We start from the raw sequence: 16,689 nt of genomic DNA on the forward strand, positions 1-16,689 counted from the left end.
TTGAGATCATATATCGCAATCAACTCTCTCGCACCACGCAGTTCAAAGTTCAAAAAGCCGGTCTCTTGCTCTTTTCAATCTCCGTTTACTTTTTCTGGGTGAAGACGAAGACTCCTGCTCCTGAAATTTGGATTTTGAATTACGGCGTGGTCCTCCATGTTTCCTTCTTCAAACTTGCCGGGGGCCTGGAAGCTACGTTACCCATTAGCAGCATTAGCAGCACCTGTGAGTTTATCATGTGATGGAGAAAACGCAAAAGGCGGAGCAGTATGTCCTGTATGTCCCTTACGGGCTAACGTATTTCAAGACGGAGCATGAATATGGAGCGTCGGTTCATGCAAACGCAAATGTTAAATTTCAAGCCAAAAGGAATACTTGGAATTGATGGTTGTGAAAAAGGACAAGTTTGTGAACGGGCAACACAGATTTTGATAATGAACAACTAAACACGTTACACACTGGACCTTTAAACGAAGTTTTACGGCCTTGTAAAGAACAGTGCTGCTAAACTTCCCTATTAAATTACGTACGTATGTTTTGCCTACGAAGAATTACAAAAATGACGGTATTCTTTCTCTCTCCCGCTCTCGCTCATAAATGTGCTGTAAGCCGGGCCTACGTCACTGGCTTTGAGTCAGCCAGTCAAGATGGAGCGATCGAGGAAGTGGCACACCGATAAAAGAAAATTGAGTAAGTCAGCTGGAGCCTAATGTTGGAAGCCTTTTGAAAAACAAAGACAGGCTTCATGTCTCCCACTGATATTGTAAGCGCTAAATGACAAGACATTGAAGAATGTAATACAAGGTCTGTAATATGGGAAATATATGCAGATTAAAGAGCGGCGTTATAATTTTGGAATTTTATTTTAGATTTAGAATGTGAATTTTCTAGAAAATATTATACATTTTCACATAACGGCTACATTTATTTTTGGCCCATGGCCTTCCATCCAGATACATTTTTGGCCCTTCATATGAAAGAATTTGGGCACCTCTGCTATAGAAGTCAATGGGAAAATGACCCTACTTCTCACTTGATTTATTACCTCATTAAACATTTTTCATAATGACGTTATGGTCTTAATCACTAGTTTCAAGTCTTCTTCAATACAGCATTTTGTAAATGATGGTACATTTTATTTTAAAATGGACCATAAAGCAGGGGAGGCTTTAAGGGCGTGGCTACAGCCTGACCTGTCAATCATGGCAGAGGCTTAGCGATGCTAACCATGGCCCTGTGTACATTAAAATAGCTGTGAACTTGTCTTTGGGTGTTGTTCGTGTGTTAATCTTAAACTTTGCGTCAACACATCACCCTGCCTTGAAAACCAAGAAGGCACGCCAGAGAGTGTCACGTAGCTTGCCAGCCCTTTGCAATAAGTAAAAAAAAGTCTGTCTTTCTTAGTCACCCGTTTTACACAGGCGGATAACTCCAATTCTCCGCAGTTCTTTCGTGATTCCACCAAAAAGCTAAATTACGAATCCCACTATGGCCACGCCAAGATGAACCAGCCCGATTGGTTGGGGTTAGGCATTTCACCTCGAGTGGTTAAGGTTAGGGTTAGGGGATTGGTCAGGGGATAGGACCTGTACATGTAAGCATGGACGCCTGGCCAATAGTAGTGTGTGAAGGCTTTTGAAGGGCGGGTTTTGGCGTGGCCATAGTGAGAAAAAAAATATATCGCCACCGGGAAGCCACGCTTTCAGGCCGTTCTTACCTGGAGCCGACATCGGTAAACACAAGAAGAAAATCAAAGATTGACTATTAAGTGCAGGAGGCATCACTACGTTTAGTTTTTATCAAAGATTGACTATTGAGTGCAAGAGGTGTCACTAAGTTTAGTTTTCGTTGTCCAGCGGGGAACTTAAAGGCATAATATGTAACTGTTCCCTCTTCGGTCCCCCTACACAAGCTGTAGTTCCAATATCTTGGCATATATTATATTGGCACCCGCTCTACCAGCTGAGCTATGTGGGCACCCGGTTTTGACCGTTTTTTAATAATTAGGGCCCGAGCGCCGACAGCGGCGAAGGCCCTATTGAAACTGAAGGAATTATTATTATTTTCCCGTCAAATGAATTGGCTTTTTGAGAGGCTTAATATATTCAAAAACTAACCAAATTTGGCGGTCACATCAAGTCTGGTGAAAATTGACATATTTTAAGGGTTTCGGGAATAGGCGCATAACGTAGACTCACGAAACTTGGTACACATATGTAACATGTCAAGATGTACAAAAAACTTCATTAGAGCCATACCCTGAACCCAACATGAAGTCCGCCATTTTGAATTAAATGTTCGAAATTAGTGCGATTTTGGCCATTTCCACATGTCGTACTTTAACGAACTCCTCTTAGAGATTTCATCCAATCAACTTCAAACTCTGTCTGTGCCATCTTAAGATGTTAAAGATGAAAAGTTGTTAAAAGAAAAACTTTTCGTCATAAGGCGTGGCCGTGGCAGGGCGGCCATTTTGTGCGTTTCGCCGCCGAAACAGGAAGTGGGTGTAACTCGAGTATACGTTGTCCGATTACCTCGAAACCTTTCAGGATTCATAAGAGTGCAACCCTGAGGACAAATAAAGGCTGATATTTACTTAGTCATACGCCCCCTAGTGGTGCTATACTTTAATGAACACCTCCTAGAGATTTCATCCGATGGACTTCAAACTTGGTCTGTACCATCCCAACACCTTAACGATGAAAAGTTATTAAAAGAAAAACTTTTCGTCAGACGGTGTGGGTGTGGCGTGGCGGCCATTTTGAGTGTTTAGCGATGAACAAAGAAGTTGTTGTAACTTGAGTGTACGTTGTCGTATCTGCCCGAAATTTCTCACAATTGACAAGGGTCCAGGCCTGAGGACACCTACAGGCCAAAATTGACTTTTGGTCATAGCGCCCCCCGCTGGCAACAGGAAATCTACCTTATATGACAAACATCATCCGATTTGCATGAAACTCAGAATGTATTGTCTACGTGTGATACTGAGCCGCCCCCTATAATATGGCCACGCCCACCTACTCAGGCCACGCCCCCTTTCATAACATTTGAACCGTTTAAGGTAGAGTCTTGTGTGAGGTGTCATTGAACTCAGCAGAGAGTTCCTTCTTTATTGGTGATGGTTTGGCCCGCCCCCTATGCATAAGCCACGCCCCTTTCATAACATTTGAACCGTTTAAGGTATACCCTTGTGTGAGGTATCATTGAACTCAGCAGAGACTTCCTTCTTCATTGGTGATGGTTTGGCCCGCCCCCTATGTTCAAACCACGCCCCCTTTTATTACTAATGGCCCGATTGATGTAAACACTTGTGGGAGGTATCATTGAACTCAGCAGAGACTTCCTTCTTCATCGGTGATGGTTTGGCCCGCCCCCTATGTTTAAGCCACGCCCCCTTTCATACACGCTGACCCATTTAAGGTAGAGTCTTGTGTGAGGTATCATTCATCTCAGCAGAGGCTTCATTTTTAATTGGTGATGGTTGGACCCGCCCCCTATGCTTTAGCCACGCCCCCTTTCACAGCTAATGAACCGTATGATGTAGAGTCTTGTGTGAGCTATCGTTGAACTCGGCGGGGAGTTCCCTTTTCATTGTTGACGATTTGCGGTGTCTGAGTGCCGCGCGAATGCACGGTCGCAAGGAGCAGCGTCCGCCGGTAACCCCGACGCGCGCAGAGGCACGAGGGCCCGTCCATTGCTGCTCGCAGCTTTAATTCATTTTGAGATTATTTTTCATTGGATATTGAAGTTCATAAATAAGTATTTTGGCATGGCCGGCCGAGTGGCACTATATGTATGGTAAAAGGGGGATTTATGGGAAATGTGGTTTTCTACACGTTCTGCAAGCGTGTTGGCCAGGTCATTTGTTTAGGACAAACTTTGAATCACTTTAAGATAAAGGAATGAATAAACCAAGCAGGGTATAATGACACAGACAGTGATTTCATGAGGAGCTATTTTAGGCCGAGTTATAACGCTAACATCACCTGTCTGGCTAATGGCCAAAGATCAAGCATTATTCTAGGGGGACTTTGAGGGAACAAGGGACCATGAGCCTCCTTGAGCTTATCTTTTTTTTTCATGATAAGGATCTATCGGAGATCTACCCCAACTTTTGAAGGGGGTCTCGCCCAGGGTGTAATTCAACAAATGACATTTAACCATGTATCCAGCTAATTTAAATAGCTCACGTTACTGTAATCTTCTGTTACTTCATTTAAAATTGTATGTCACTATTTTGCAGAGCCATGGCTGCCCCCAAGACGATTGTGATTGGTTTAAAGAAATTCAAACAGCCCAAAGTGCTTTCTCTTCTATCCTATAGAATGTATCTGTGGTGTAGCCAGCGATGTGAGACTAATCACTAAACGTCTGTTAAATAACTGATCATACCAACTCTTTTTTTCTTTCCTCGGAGGACTTTCCGTGCAGTTTCATTATCTGGGCTCATCCATAGTGATTTAACTCTCCCTGTGATGTGCCAGGAGCCTTTGCTTTGTGCCGTTTCTGCTTCACTTAATTGAATCGGTGCATACTCTGATCAGGGGAATAGCTTTTGGAAATGGGACAATCCATAACTTAGAGCCACCTGGCATACACTTTCATGAAATGTTGCTCGTCCATTCATTTAGTTTCTATTTTGGGAACACAGGGGGAAGTCCATTAATAAACTTGAGATCATTTTGGCTTTGTACCAGCGATATGTTAGTGAAACACACCTCCTCAGAGATTCCACGACAATACACGATATGGGGCATTTCATTTAATAAGAGCATGCATGCGAAATATATATATATCTCAATATTACAGACTGAGCTGTGTAAATGAAACTCTTAAAAATACGTATCTCAAATCAGCTCTGTGTGCTCATGTTGTTGTTGTGTTTGTAAAGCAGTTCATAATGGCACAGCTTCAGAAAGCATTTTCTGATTCCTACATGTGTTTTTCACCTGCAAAGTAAATTACATTATTTGGTTTCACATCACTGGTTAGTAGACTATAAATCAGCATACAGACTGGGATACTGGCTCTCCTCGTGACACAGTAGCATCTCTGAGCATGACATCATTTCACAAAGTCCTGAGCTGCAAAAGTGAAAGATCCAATTTGATAACAGTCTGGGACTCTACAGAGGGACTGCATGGCTGTGCTTTTTGATCAAGGCTTTTTCCTTGATCAAAAAGGGCTGGGTACTGAATTCGATACTTTTTTGGCACCAACCAAATTGCCTCCTTTGTATCAAGTAAAAAAAAAAAAAAAAAAAAAAGCCTCGTCATTTAATACCAACTTTCAATACCTAAGAGGTAAATCTCGTCAGTGAGCCAATAAGCATGCAGCGTGCTTCTACCAAGATCTTATAAGGCTGCTGATTGCTGCTGATTGGCTGTCTAACGTTACATGACACGCAGGACAAACTCTACGTTAAGCACAAAATTTAATTAAAAGAGTTGTATTGTAATGAGTAATGTTGTAATGGATTTTTGTTCAAATGGATTTCATAAAATAGGTATTGAAAAAAGTATCATTCAGGAACCGGTATCGAAGTCACGGCATTGGTGATCGATACTGGTATCAACACGTTTTGAACGATACCCAGCCCTACTCCATTTAGAAGCACTTGTCATCACACCGTTGAGTGCGTGTTCACCGCTTCCGCCCTCAGTTTGCTGACTGATCCTCTTGATGGCTTTTCCTGACACGTTCATGCTCCCAGGAGGCTGCAGGAGGCTCTTTGATGCCTTTTCCAGGATGCGGCAGGACTCTCGGAGCCCTCTCCCTCTCCGCCCGCTGCCCTTTGCCTTGGGCGCCTTGGGCCAGCTTGCTTTTATCTGCACATAATCCCCCTGTCGACGTGTTTGAGTTGCACTGATCCTCTGCTAGGCATTGTGCTCTCCGCAGCCTCAGCCGCCTCTTCCCCACCTCTTCCTGGAGGGTGCTGGGGTTTTGGCGTGCCACCTCTGCGGCCAGAGCTTTAACTCGGAGAGAGAGCAAAGGAGGGGCCGGCTTGCTGCACAGAGGAGCTGGCGTACCTCGACACACCACATCCTCCAGATGCCTGTGTGCGTTGTGCTCTGCGGGGGCCGAGCGTGTCAGCTGGGGCCGTGACGATGGGTTTTGCTTTTGGGCTTTGAGAGGCTCAGTGGAAACGGAAGGGCACACTGCAGCTTTTACCGATCTCTGCCTCACACAGGATTTCACCTTCCTTGTTCGGGGCTCGCTCACCATCGCATCTAGCCTACAGGAAGCAGGTTTGGCTTCCTGCTGGATGAACTGAAGTTTTCGCCTCTGAGCCTCCCTCACCTCCTCTGGCAGCTCCAGCGGGGCGAGCTTCAGCGGCCGTCTGACTGGCTGACTCTGGGCCTCCCTCTCCGAGTCAGGCCTTGGCGACTCGAGCAGCAACAGGTCCAGCTGCGCCGTGCCCTCCTGGGTCGGCGAGCAGGCCATACGCTGACCCACTGTCTCCTTCCCGCGAGTCGCTGACAGGCGGAGGCCAGGTGTTTTAGAATTGCGGCCGTTTTTAGCTGCCAGTCTGAGGTTTTGACCGTTCAGATGCAACGTGGTATTTTTAACTTGGATGGTCAACATTTCGTCTCGCTGGGGAGCCCCCTGAACAAAAGAGACATCAGCGACTCGTATCAATATCACTGAAAGAATAACGTGGCCTCTGTTTCTGCATAGAAATCAGTTTTTTATACTGCAATACTATGGCACATAAAGGACTCTTAGCGAGATGAATAATGTCAGTACCAATTTCTAACAAGGCATATTCTATGAAGGGCTTCGGTACCAGGTACTGACCAATCCTGTTATCTGTTGTTTTTTTAACAGCTCCTCTTTATAATAATTACTACTTTTAATGATTTTTATTTTTTTATTATTACTTTTAATAATAACTACTGATTTAAATTTAGAATTGATGACTAATTAGCTTATTTAAAATTAGTATGTCATCTGGGTTTTTTACTTCCTGAAAAACATTATCTGCAGTTATAAATATGATTGTATATTGTTATCATGTAATTATGAAATAGTTATTTCCCTACAATCAGCCATCACGTCTTCAGAAATAATGTAAATGTAAATACATTGTTAACCAATTAATTTTGGACCAAGTGCTTTGCAGCTCTTTTCTAGAACAGTGGTTCCCAACCTGGGGGTCTGCACCCCTACAAATGGTCGTGAGATGGATCTACACTTGGGTCATGAGATGATTGCCCAGGTATGCAATAAGAAAAATCTAAAATTTTACGAACACTTCTTTAGTCTTTTTTTTTTCTTCCCTACAGTAGTTTTACCACTCCAGGCCTCCAAATGATTCAAGCGAAAGAATCTGAGAGCGGAAAATCACTTTTGTAATAAACTGCTCACAAGAGAGTCAGGAGGAAAAATAGACCCAATCACAATGTTTTTTTTTTACAATAACTTCCAGGTAGATAACCCCTGCGTCCTGACATTCAATTTAAAGGTGCTGTAGGTAGGATTGTGAAGATCCAGGACTTAGCCAACGAATTGAACATCGACAACTTCTCGGTCCCTCCTCCACAAGGGAGAATAAATGCGTGTGCATGAGCAGTGTTTGAGACACAGTTAGACACCCCCCCTGGCCCTGATTGGTGCATCTGAACAGGGAGCTGTGGATTTTTGCAAATCGCACTACAGGCTGTAGGTGGTGCCAGAGGAGCCGGATTTTGTATTTATTTTTATTACCTGCTTCATGTAGTTCTACATGTAGGAACATAGGGTTAGTTTCAGCAAATATGACAGAAAGTTTTACAAGTCTTACTACTGCACCTTTAACTGCGCTGAGCAAACGTGGACGAGGAAGAACTGGACATACTCTCATCTCATTCATCTAAAATGCATGTTTGATGCTTTCATTTCTCAACACTTTCATTAATGTCAGGAGACCGACTTTACCCAATGGGCCACAGACTAAAGAAAATTACATCACCCAAACTAGCAGTCAGTCCGACTGTCGGTGAGATGTTGCTGTTCGTAACGCTAGATTTGGTTTATGTAAGACGCTAGCAAAGCAACTCAGTACAGAAAATAAGGACAGCAGAAACGTCAGATAGGTCGGAGCACCATGTGTAACCATGTATCTTTAAACCTTACAGTTATGGCTGAAAATGACAATAGAAATAAACCAATTTGCCGATTTCACTTCTTATCTCTGCGAATCAAACCTGGTTGTGATTTTTGTGTTAGCGCGACGTCGCAGTGATTCGGTCTGTTACTTCCTTTTAAAGGGTCACTAGCAAAGAAGTTTGGGGACCAATGTTCTAGAAGGTACACACTTGGTTGAACTAGAGCTGGGCGATATGAAGAAAATCAGTTATCACGGTATTTACCAAATACCTCGATATCCATATTGTGGCAATATTGTAGGGTTGGCTATTGGTGTTTTCACAAAATATTTACACAGTGAGATTTTTGACAAATAATTATCAGTACCATAGATATGATAACTAAGTGGGTAAAGGCAAATAATAGAACAGCTAGAATAGAGTGGTAAATTCAGAAAATGAAATCACTTTACTGTAATGCAGCATTTAAAACCAGAAAAAGACAATACACTGGCCAAAGGGTACCAGTTGCTCTCGCAAATTGCTTATGTTTTAAAAATTTGTAAATTATTGAATTACCATTAGTTCCTCATAAACCCTCCATATATAAAGAAATCTGTGTTAGGAAGTGATACCAAAACATCTCTGAGACAGAGAATACTACAATGTGGCAATTGTACTGACAGAACTTCTAAAAGAATTTTAGAAACATAAGTAACAACTACTTACAACTAGAAAAATACAGAGGTTAGATAATACTTACATCAATTCCTTTATCATAACCAAGCACAATGGTCATTTCTTTGTCTTGTCTCATGATATACAGTATATGCTTGAAGCAGTTGCTGTACACACTGTATTTCATGCACGTTCCCTCACTTTCACTACGGGTCACTCAAACTAACACCAACTGTGTCCATTGGCAGTGACAAACCAATCTCGAACTAGATAGCTATTTGTTGGTGAGTTGCTACAGTATACTCACAGGTTTGGCAAACATCTCCAACCACAATCTTTCTTTTCTTCCCGGAGTTGAATGACTTCTTGCAGCTGCAGGAGAACAATCTACTTGTCCTCTGGGCTTGTTTGGTCCGTGCCACCTGAGCCAAAGGCAGTGACAGTGCATTTGGAAGAGCTTTTTAGCTGCCATAATGTAATTAAGCAGATTAGGGTCACAGAGCAATCTCTAATTATCTCCAGCTTAGTGGCAGCCAGTGTGCACACTCATGGCAAGGCAAGGCCTGTTGTTTTGGTTTTTTTTTTTCACCGTCTGCAGTGTAACTTTAAATATTCACATAAAAGGAATGGAAAGTTGCTGCTCGGATGATGATGGAGAAACATTTCCCTCACCACTAGATGGTGCCAGAGACCTGTTTTGCATATTAGCATATCAACAGTGGAGTTTTGTGGCCTCGTCATCATTATGTGTAGAGCACAGCCACAGCCAGCTGTCAAGCATGTCAGCATGTGGAACCCTTTGAATTGCTCATATGAGCCCAGTCTGTACGTGTTCACATTTTAACATAATGTAGATAACATTGCAGTGTACTCTAAGGTTTCTGTGCAGTTTCTTTTTAAGACATTCAAGCCTTCTCACAAAACATTTATCAAAACATAAATATAATCCTATAGGCTGTCATCCCAATATAATGGGGTTTTCAATTTACTATTTATGCCAATGAACACTAACCTGAATCCCAAGAAAAACTTGAGTGGGCATCACATAATTGTGTTATAATTTCCCCAAATCTTTTCACCATTCACTATTGAATGTTTTTACCAGCCTCTAAATAGATTACCATTGTTTTTTTTGGCTAGAGAGTTAAGCAAATGGAATAGCCATTCGCATATTTTAATGGCATTTGGCTGGTGGATGGTTGTCTCGTGAGACCGTCCTGATCTCGCGAGCTCCAGTTTTCGACTCGCAGATCAGTCTGTGATCTTGAGATGGAGAAAATTAGTCTAAACAACATGGCAGCTTCCACGGATGAGATGAGCGTAGCTATCGCGCAAGTTTTATCCAAATTAGAAAGTATTCCTTCATTGAAAGAAGAGCAGAAAAAGGCACTGGAGGCTTTTCTCGGAGGAAAAGATGTTTTTGCTCTTCTCCCGACTGGTTTCAGATCAAGAGTTTGATCTAATTCGTTGATTTGGCCCGTCTATCACCAACATAGGTGGTGATAGACAGATGGTTTATCCAATCAGCTAACCAGTATTTTCGCCCCTTCCCAAAAGTTCTCCAACAGAAAGTTCCCAGATGGATATGCCGAGCAAATGTGAATCAATCCATCTGGCGGAGTCAGGTTAGGTGGATGGTGCTAATTTTGAACCCTGGTTTCAGCCCATGTTTCGCAGGTTTCCCTCTCCAGAATCGAACCCTGATTACCCCGTTACCCATGGTCACCAGGGTAGACACAGAAAGTACAGTACCATCGGAGGTCGATAGGGCAGACATTTGAATGAGACGTTGCCACCATGAGGGCCAGCGATTGGCTCAAGGTTATTTAGAGTCACCTGAGCACCCTGAGACAGCAAAGACTGAAATATGACAAAATATGTTCTACAGCAGCACAGTGTTTTAAAGCCACACTGGATGCATGTTTAAGCTAAGTCCATGTTGTCATCGTCATCCAGAAGCTTTTTTTAATCCATCATGGAATTACAGTGTCTTTGTAACATAAATAAATATATTAGTTATGAATCCAAAAATCAACTTGCGTATGTTCCATTTGCTTTGCGACCCATCGTCTCGCCGTAGTTGTAGCTCGTTAGCCGACAGACATTTCTAAAGAGTCCTTCGGTGTCTTTGTACCCCTTCCAGAAGTTTAGTAATCCGGCCGGGAAGAAGGGGACTTTGCACAATAATTCCAGAGCGATAAATCCACAAATGAACGGCTATTTACTGTATTTAGTCATCTTTTTTTTATTACCAAAAAACGATCTATTGCCATCTTGGATAGTGAAGGCTGGACTGACAGCTTGCTCGACCAATCACATCAAGTCGTTTGCGGGCTCAAGTTAGCTCAGCCAATAGAGAGGTCTTACAGGAGGGGCTTATTTACTAGGTCCATGTGTGTGTATTGGAAGGCAGAGGAGACAAATAAATGAAGCCTGGAGGTTGAAATGAGTTTGATTTTGCCTACTGATGTCAAATAGCAGACAGAAAATGCATTAGAGGTGACATAACTAACATTCTTGGATAAAAGCGTATGTACTTTTCTGGGAAAAAAAACCTACATAGTTTTATATTTTAGTTAGATAACAAGTGTATTTTAGTTTTCCCTGATTGCCAACACTTGGCAAAACAATTTTCAAATGCCAAACGGTTTAGTCATTAATGTTCTCTGTGTGATTTCAATACATTTCTGCGAGCGTTCATTTCCGTTTAGTCTTTTCTTTTGCCTATATAGTAATTTTACAATTTATACATTCATGTGACATCCCTGACATCCGTGATAGCCCAGGTTCTCCTGGAACATAACAGGGTTGAGGTTATACAAGCATTATTACACATGGAGACCAGGTGAACCAAAGATGGGGAAAAAATGGCTTAGGCCTCAGAGGGTTTAAGGTGCTTCTATTTTATAAAGTGAACTGATGAGATTCCAGGTAAAAGCATTTATATTATATCTTATTATCTTCACTTATTAAATCCAAGCCGGTCACAAAGGAGGATATAAAGAGAAGTACAAGTGTTAACAGAGGGATTCGTAACCTTCTAAGTGACTAAATAGTGAATAAAGGTGCTGCAACTCAATATCAGAAAGATGCCCTTAATACTGTCAGCATTCATTGGAGCTAAACTTTGATCAAGTTCTCCCGGCTCTGGTGATAGTTTTCAGCGTAAATATCTTCAGACAGGCTCGATAAGACAATGATGTGGTATGTGTTCCCTGCAGGAATATCTGCAGATCTTAATCACTTTGAGACAGCGGCTTATTTAAAATTTTAGCTCCGTCGCTTCCACGTCAGCCTCATTTATTATATTTAGAGGCAGACTGTGGCAGCGTTTCTCTGCGATGGATGGATCAGTTGTGCCTCACTACAGTTGATCCATTTTTCATCAGGCAGACAGACTCAATCATCTTTGGAAATCTCCTGTTTCTGCGTTGTCTTCCATTCTCTCGCCTCAGGCCCCAAAACAAACAGCTGCATGTCAGCACCTGCTTATTGCAAAGCTTCATCATATCATTGGTATGGCGGAGACGGTCCCGCTGCAGAACATCTTGGCTACGCTTACATGATCATTTGAGATGCAAAATTACAGGCTTGACACCAAGGGATGGCCCTAACGCCCCTCTGCCACTGTTCTTATTGTGTCGCCCTCCGCGTGGTGTGACGTCCACGGCTGACAGTATAATTACTGCGGTGTGGGAAGAGATAAAATAAGGGATGTTGCCTGCTCATTCTCCGACCTACTGAACATCCAGCTGCACTACGCGGACAACATGGATGGAAGAAGAAGGCGACTGGACAGCAGAGATCCTTTATCAGTCAAATTGTGCCAGAATTTGTGATTCGTAGAATGGAATGCCATAATGTTGCTCTGACGTGGGTTTCTGTAGACTTTTACTGTATGGATGTTCAGCAATGTGTTAGACACTGGACTATTGTTATGTCAAAATGTACACTTACAAGCATTCAGGAAGAATTAAATGAATAAATAAAATGTGTGAATTACATCAAAATGTATTGTAGATTGTTCGCAAATGTTACTTTTTAACAAGCTGATGGATCTAGATATGATGGAATGTTGCTGAAAGTTTGAGATTCCCTTCCTCTGCGGCATTAATAAAGCATGTCAAAATTCAAATTTAAAGTTGAACGAAATACTCTTTGCTGCCAAGAGATAGATGAGAAGATTGATACCACTGATGAATAGTCAGCACACCACTTGCTTGATCTCCTTTGTGGTGCAGGGTATTAAATCCCCCGAAGATCCATTAAAAAAATAAAATAAATTTTTTTTTACCTCTGCATTTGGTTTATTTGTAGACATTTCAGTCGTGTCTTGAGAAAGGTCTCTGGTTCCGAAACGTCCACAAATAAACTAAATGCAGAGGTGAAAGTATGTGCGGGAATTTTCTTTTCTTTTTTGAAGATTGATACCGCTGTCATAAATCTTTGTTCAGTATAAAGCAGCTAATTAGCTTAGTTGACTGGAAAGAGCTAGCCTGACTCTGTCCAGACCCACATGTACAGTGCTGGGATAAAGCCTGACATCCAGTGTGTCAGGCCCCTTCTGCTATCTCCGCTATCTATTTTGCAAGGGCACGCCGGCACTGCATGCGGACCTTAGTGCCGCCCAGGACGATTGTGATTGGTTTAAAGAAATACAAACAACCCAGAGTGTTTTTTTCTCCCCTATTCCAGAATGATAAGCGGTGTAGCCAGTCCATACTCCAGGGCTGAATCGCAGTTATCTTATTTGATAGCTCCTCGCTTGAATCGGAAGCTGTTCTGGCCCTCCATCGTGAAGGCCGTCTCAAAGCTCTTATTCCTGTTCCGAGGATGGAGGATAGAGGATGGATCGCTGAGGAGCTATGAGCGAGGACACACAAGATCAGCCTTCCCAGAAGCCGTACAGTTGAAAGCCGTCGCTAACTCCGCCCATACAGCTGACGAATTCACGTGATGCGTCAGAGGAAAGGACGTCTCATCCCTCTAACAACACATTTCCTCTCTCCTCGCATGATTTCCCGAGGAAGGGAAGCAAGTGAAGGAACTGGTCTAAACGTATAGTAGTCTTGCATTGCCAGACCTTCCTCGTCGGCGCTGTGGAGGAGGGTCTGGCTAGACCACACAGCATTCTGCGATGGGAGAAAAATGCTCTCTGGTTTATTGGCATTTCTTTAAACCAATCACAATTGGGCCGCGCTAAGCACCGGACTGAGCAACAGTGCCTCTGCTAAATAGCCTTGGACAGATAGTCTAGCTAGCTGTCTGGATTTACCCCGCAGAGATCTGAGGAGCAGTTAACCATAGTCCTCAGAAATCCACCATAGTTTAAAATTCCAACACAAATAAGGCAGAAAAGAAGAGAAGGAGGAAAAGCAGAAGGTAACGGACTTCCGGTCGAAATGAGGGACATCCAGTGGGAATTTCCGGCGGCACCAGAGCAATCTCGGAAATAAAACATCGTCGATATAGATTAGTCTAAAGGTAACGTCTAAATCTCACTAAACAACACCTTTTTATTGCCGTCATTATTTTTTCACTTTGTTTTTGTACAAAGTTAAATATTTTGTACAAAGTTAAATATTTAAACAGAGCCAGGCTAGCCTTTTCCCACTGGTTCCAGTCTGTATGCTATGCTATACTATGCTAAGCTAAGCCAAGCGACTGCTGGGGGTATAGCTTCATATTTACTGTACAGGCGAGAGGGATCAATCTTCTCATTTTACTCTCAGCAAGATAGCAAACAAAAAAGCATGTTTTCCAAAATGTCTAATGTAGCTCATATTAAATGTATTAATAACGATGGAGTCCAATCTCCAATACATTGTACACTACATGCTGTGGTATATTAAAAACCTTTTGCATATCTGCAAACAATGTTCTCCTGATTGAAATGATTTTCTTAACACTGAGACTTGTGAAAAGAAAGTACATGTCAAAGTTAAATAAGCAAAACAGATGCATAGTGATTGGATAAGAAATTCTCTTTTTAGCTCTTGCAGCTAAGATTATTATACCCGATCCTTGCCTGAAAGTCTGAATATTTAAGCCTGAGAACGTTCAGTAGATCTCCCAGTGTCTCTGTGTATTTATCACCATATAATCTCGGTGGGCAGGCTCCTTTCACTTAAAATGTTAGAAGGCCACACTTCTCTAAACCTTGACTCAAGTGTGAGCTGGAGAAAAATATTCGATTTAGCTTTGTAAATGAAATAGACCCAAGAGGTACTTTTAAATGAATCGCAAAGTATGAGTAAGTTCAAAGTTGATATTGAATCCGTTTAATCTGAGAGAAACCTGCCTACGGCACATTTAGAAAATAATTGATACGGTTGTTTTAATGAATATGTAACACAATAACTCCAGGCCTGACTTTTTTTTAACAATGGACAGACCTAATGTGTGAATTCAACTTCTCAGTGGAGCAGCTGGAGATGTTAAGCAGTTAGAGGAAGACAAAGGGTTTCAGAAGGAGGCTCATCATTTTTATTCAAGTGCGTTATGGCTTCACTCAGGCTGTGTAACCCAGTGAGTCATCCACACCAAATCATGCACACACACGCACCAACAAAAAAAAAAAAAAGAAAGGAAAACATACAAATGTTATGTAAAATGTTCATTTCACTCGGAACAATTCTCAACAATCTCTTCTCTGCGTGGCGAAAAAGAGATGAGACCCATAATGGAGTGTACTGTACAGACATCAGATTTAAAATTGGGACAGAAGACGTCAGTCGTTTCAAAAAGACCGGCAAACCACACGGATGCCAACGAGATGGGATATAATCTCCTGTAAGGAATATGGTACAAGGTATTGTTTGTTCAACAGACCTACAGAAGAACCTATTGCAAAGGATATTTCACAAGTAGAAGTAATGGAACACAGCCTTTCTATTATATTGTATTACACAGATAGTAGTGCAATTTGTGTCTCTTTGTCCCTGTCGGAAAACATGGCACTGTTAATAGAGAAATGGCCTGCACATACTGCCACATGCAGTAAATGACGCCTGGAAGCCAAGCACAGCTACATAGCAAATGCCAAGAAAAACCGAACCAATAAACGCCAGGAATCACTTCACCTTTGTGTTGTTTGATGCCACGTGGCGGGGAAACGCTCGGGGAAAACATAATGTTGCGCCGTCTCCTGAGAGAGAGCGCGCGTGGCTGTTTTCTCTGTGCCATCTGTTTTATAGAGTAACATTCAGTCGGAGGACCATCAGTATGACATGCGGCATGATGGCAGACAAATCTTAGTAATACGCACGCGTGGGTATAAAAAACATTGATTATGATGCTTCCTTTCAGAAAGAAAATCCATTATGGCTGATACATTCCCCAAAATGTTGCTTGGAAAAGTTTGACTGTGAACTGAATGGACAGGAGACGACACTGATCACCATCCGTGATGCTTATTATAGGTAGATAATTGCTCAATCCTTTTAAATGTTTAAAGGATAATTCCAGTTTGTTAAAATGTAGGCCTTATTTTTGCCATTCTTTTTGTCATTCTTAATGGTTATAATAACATTATATTCATCAAAGTAATAGCTGAGACTTGGGAACAAGGCAACATCACTACAATAGAATCCGATGAGGTAAGAAATGAAAGACACACTATCAAACACATGCTGACAGGCGAGTAGTTTAGCCAGATTGTCTAAACAACCTTTAGGAGGTAGAGATAAACAGATAAACTACTGTATACTTGTCCGGCACAACCTGATTGGCACAACGGAAACAATTTAGGATTAAGCAACAAACCTACTTGGTTAGGTTTAGAAAAAGGTCATTGTTTGGGTTAAAATAAGTATGTTACTCCGACTTGTGGAGGAGTTTGAGTAGGGCTGGGTACCGAATTTTATACGTTTTAGGCACTGACTGATTTGCCTCCTTAGTATTGAGTATTGAAAAATGCCTTGTCATTCAATGCCAAATTTCATTA

This window comes from Perca flavescens, chromosome 14 (genome assembly GCF_004354835.1).
Source record: "Perca flavescens isolate YP-PL-M2 chromosome 14, PFLA_1.0, whole genome shotgun sequence".
Lineage (NCBI taxonomy): Eukaryota > Metazoa > Chordata > Actinopteri > Perciformes > Percidae > Perca > Perca flavescens.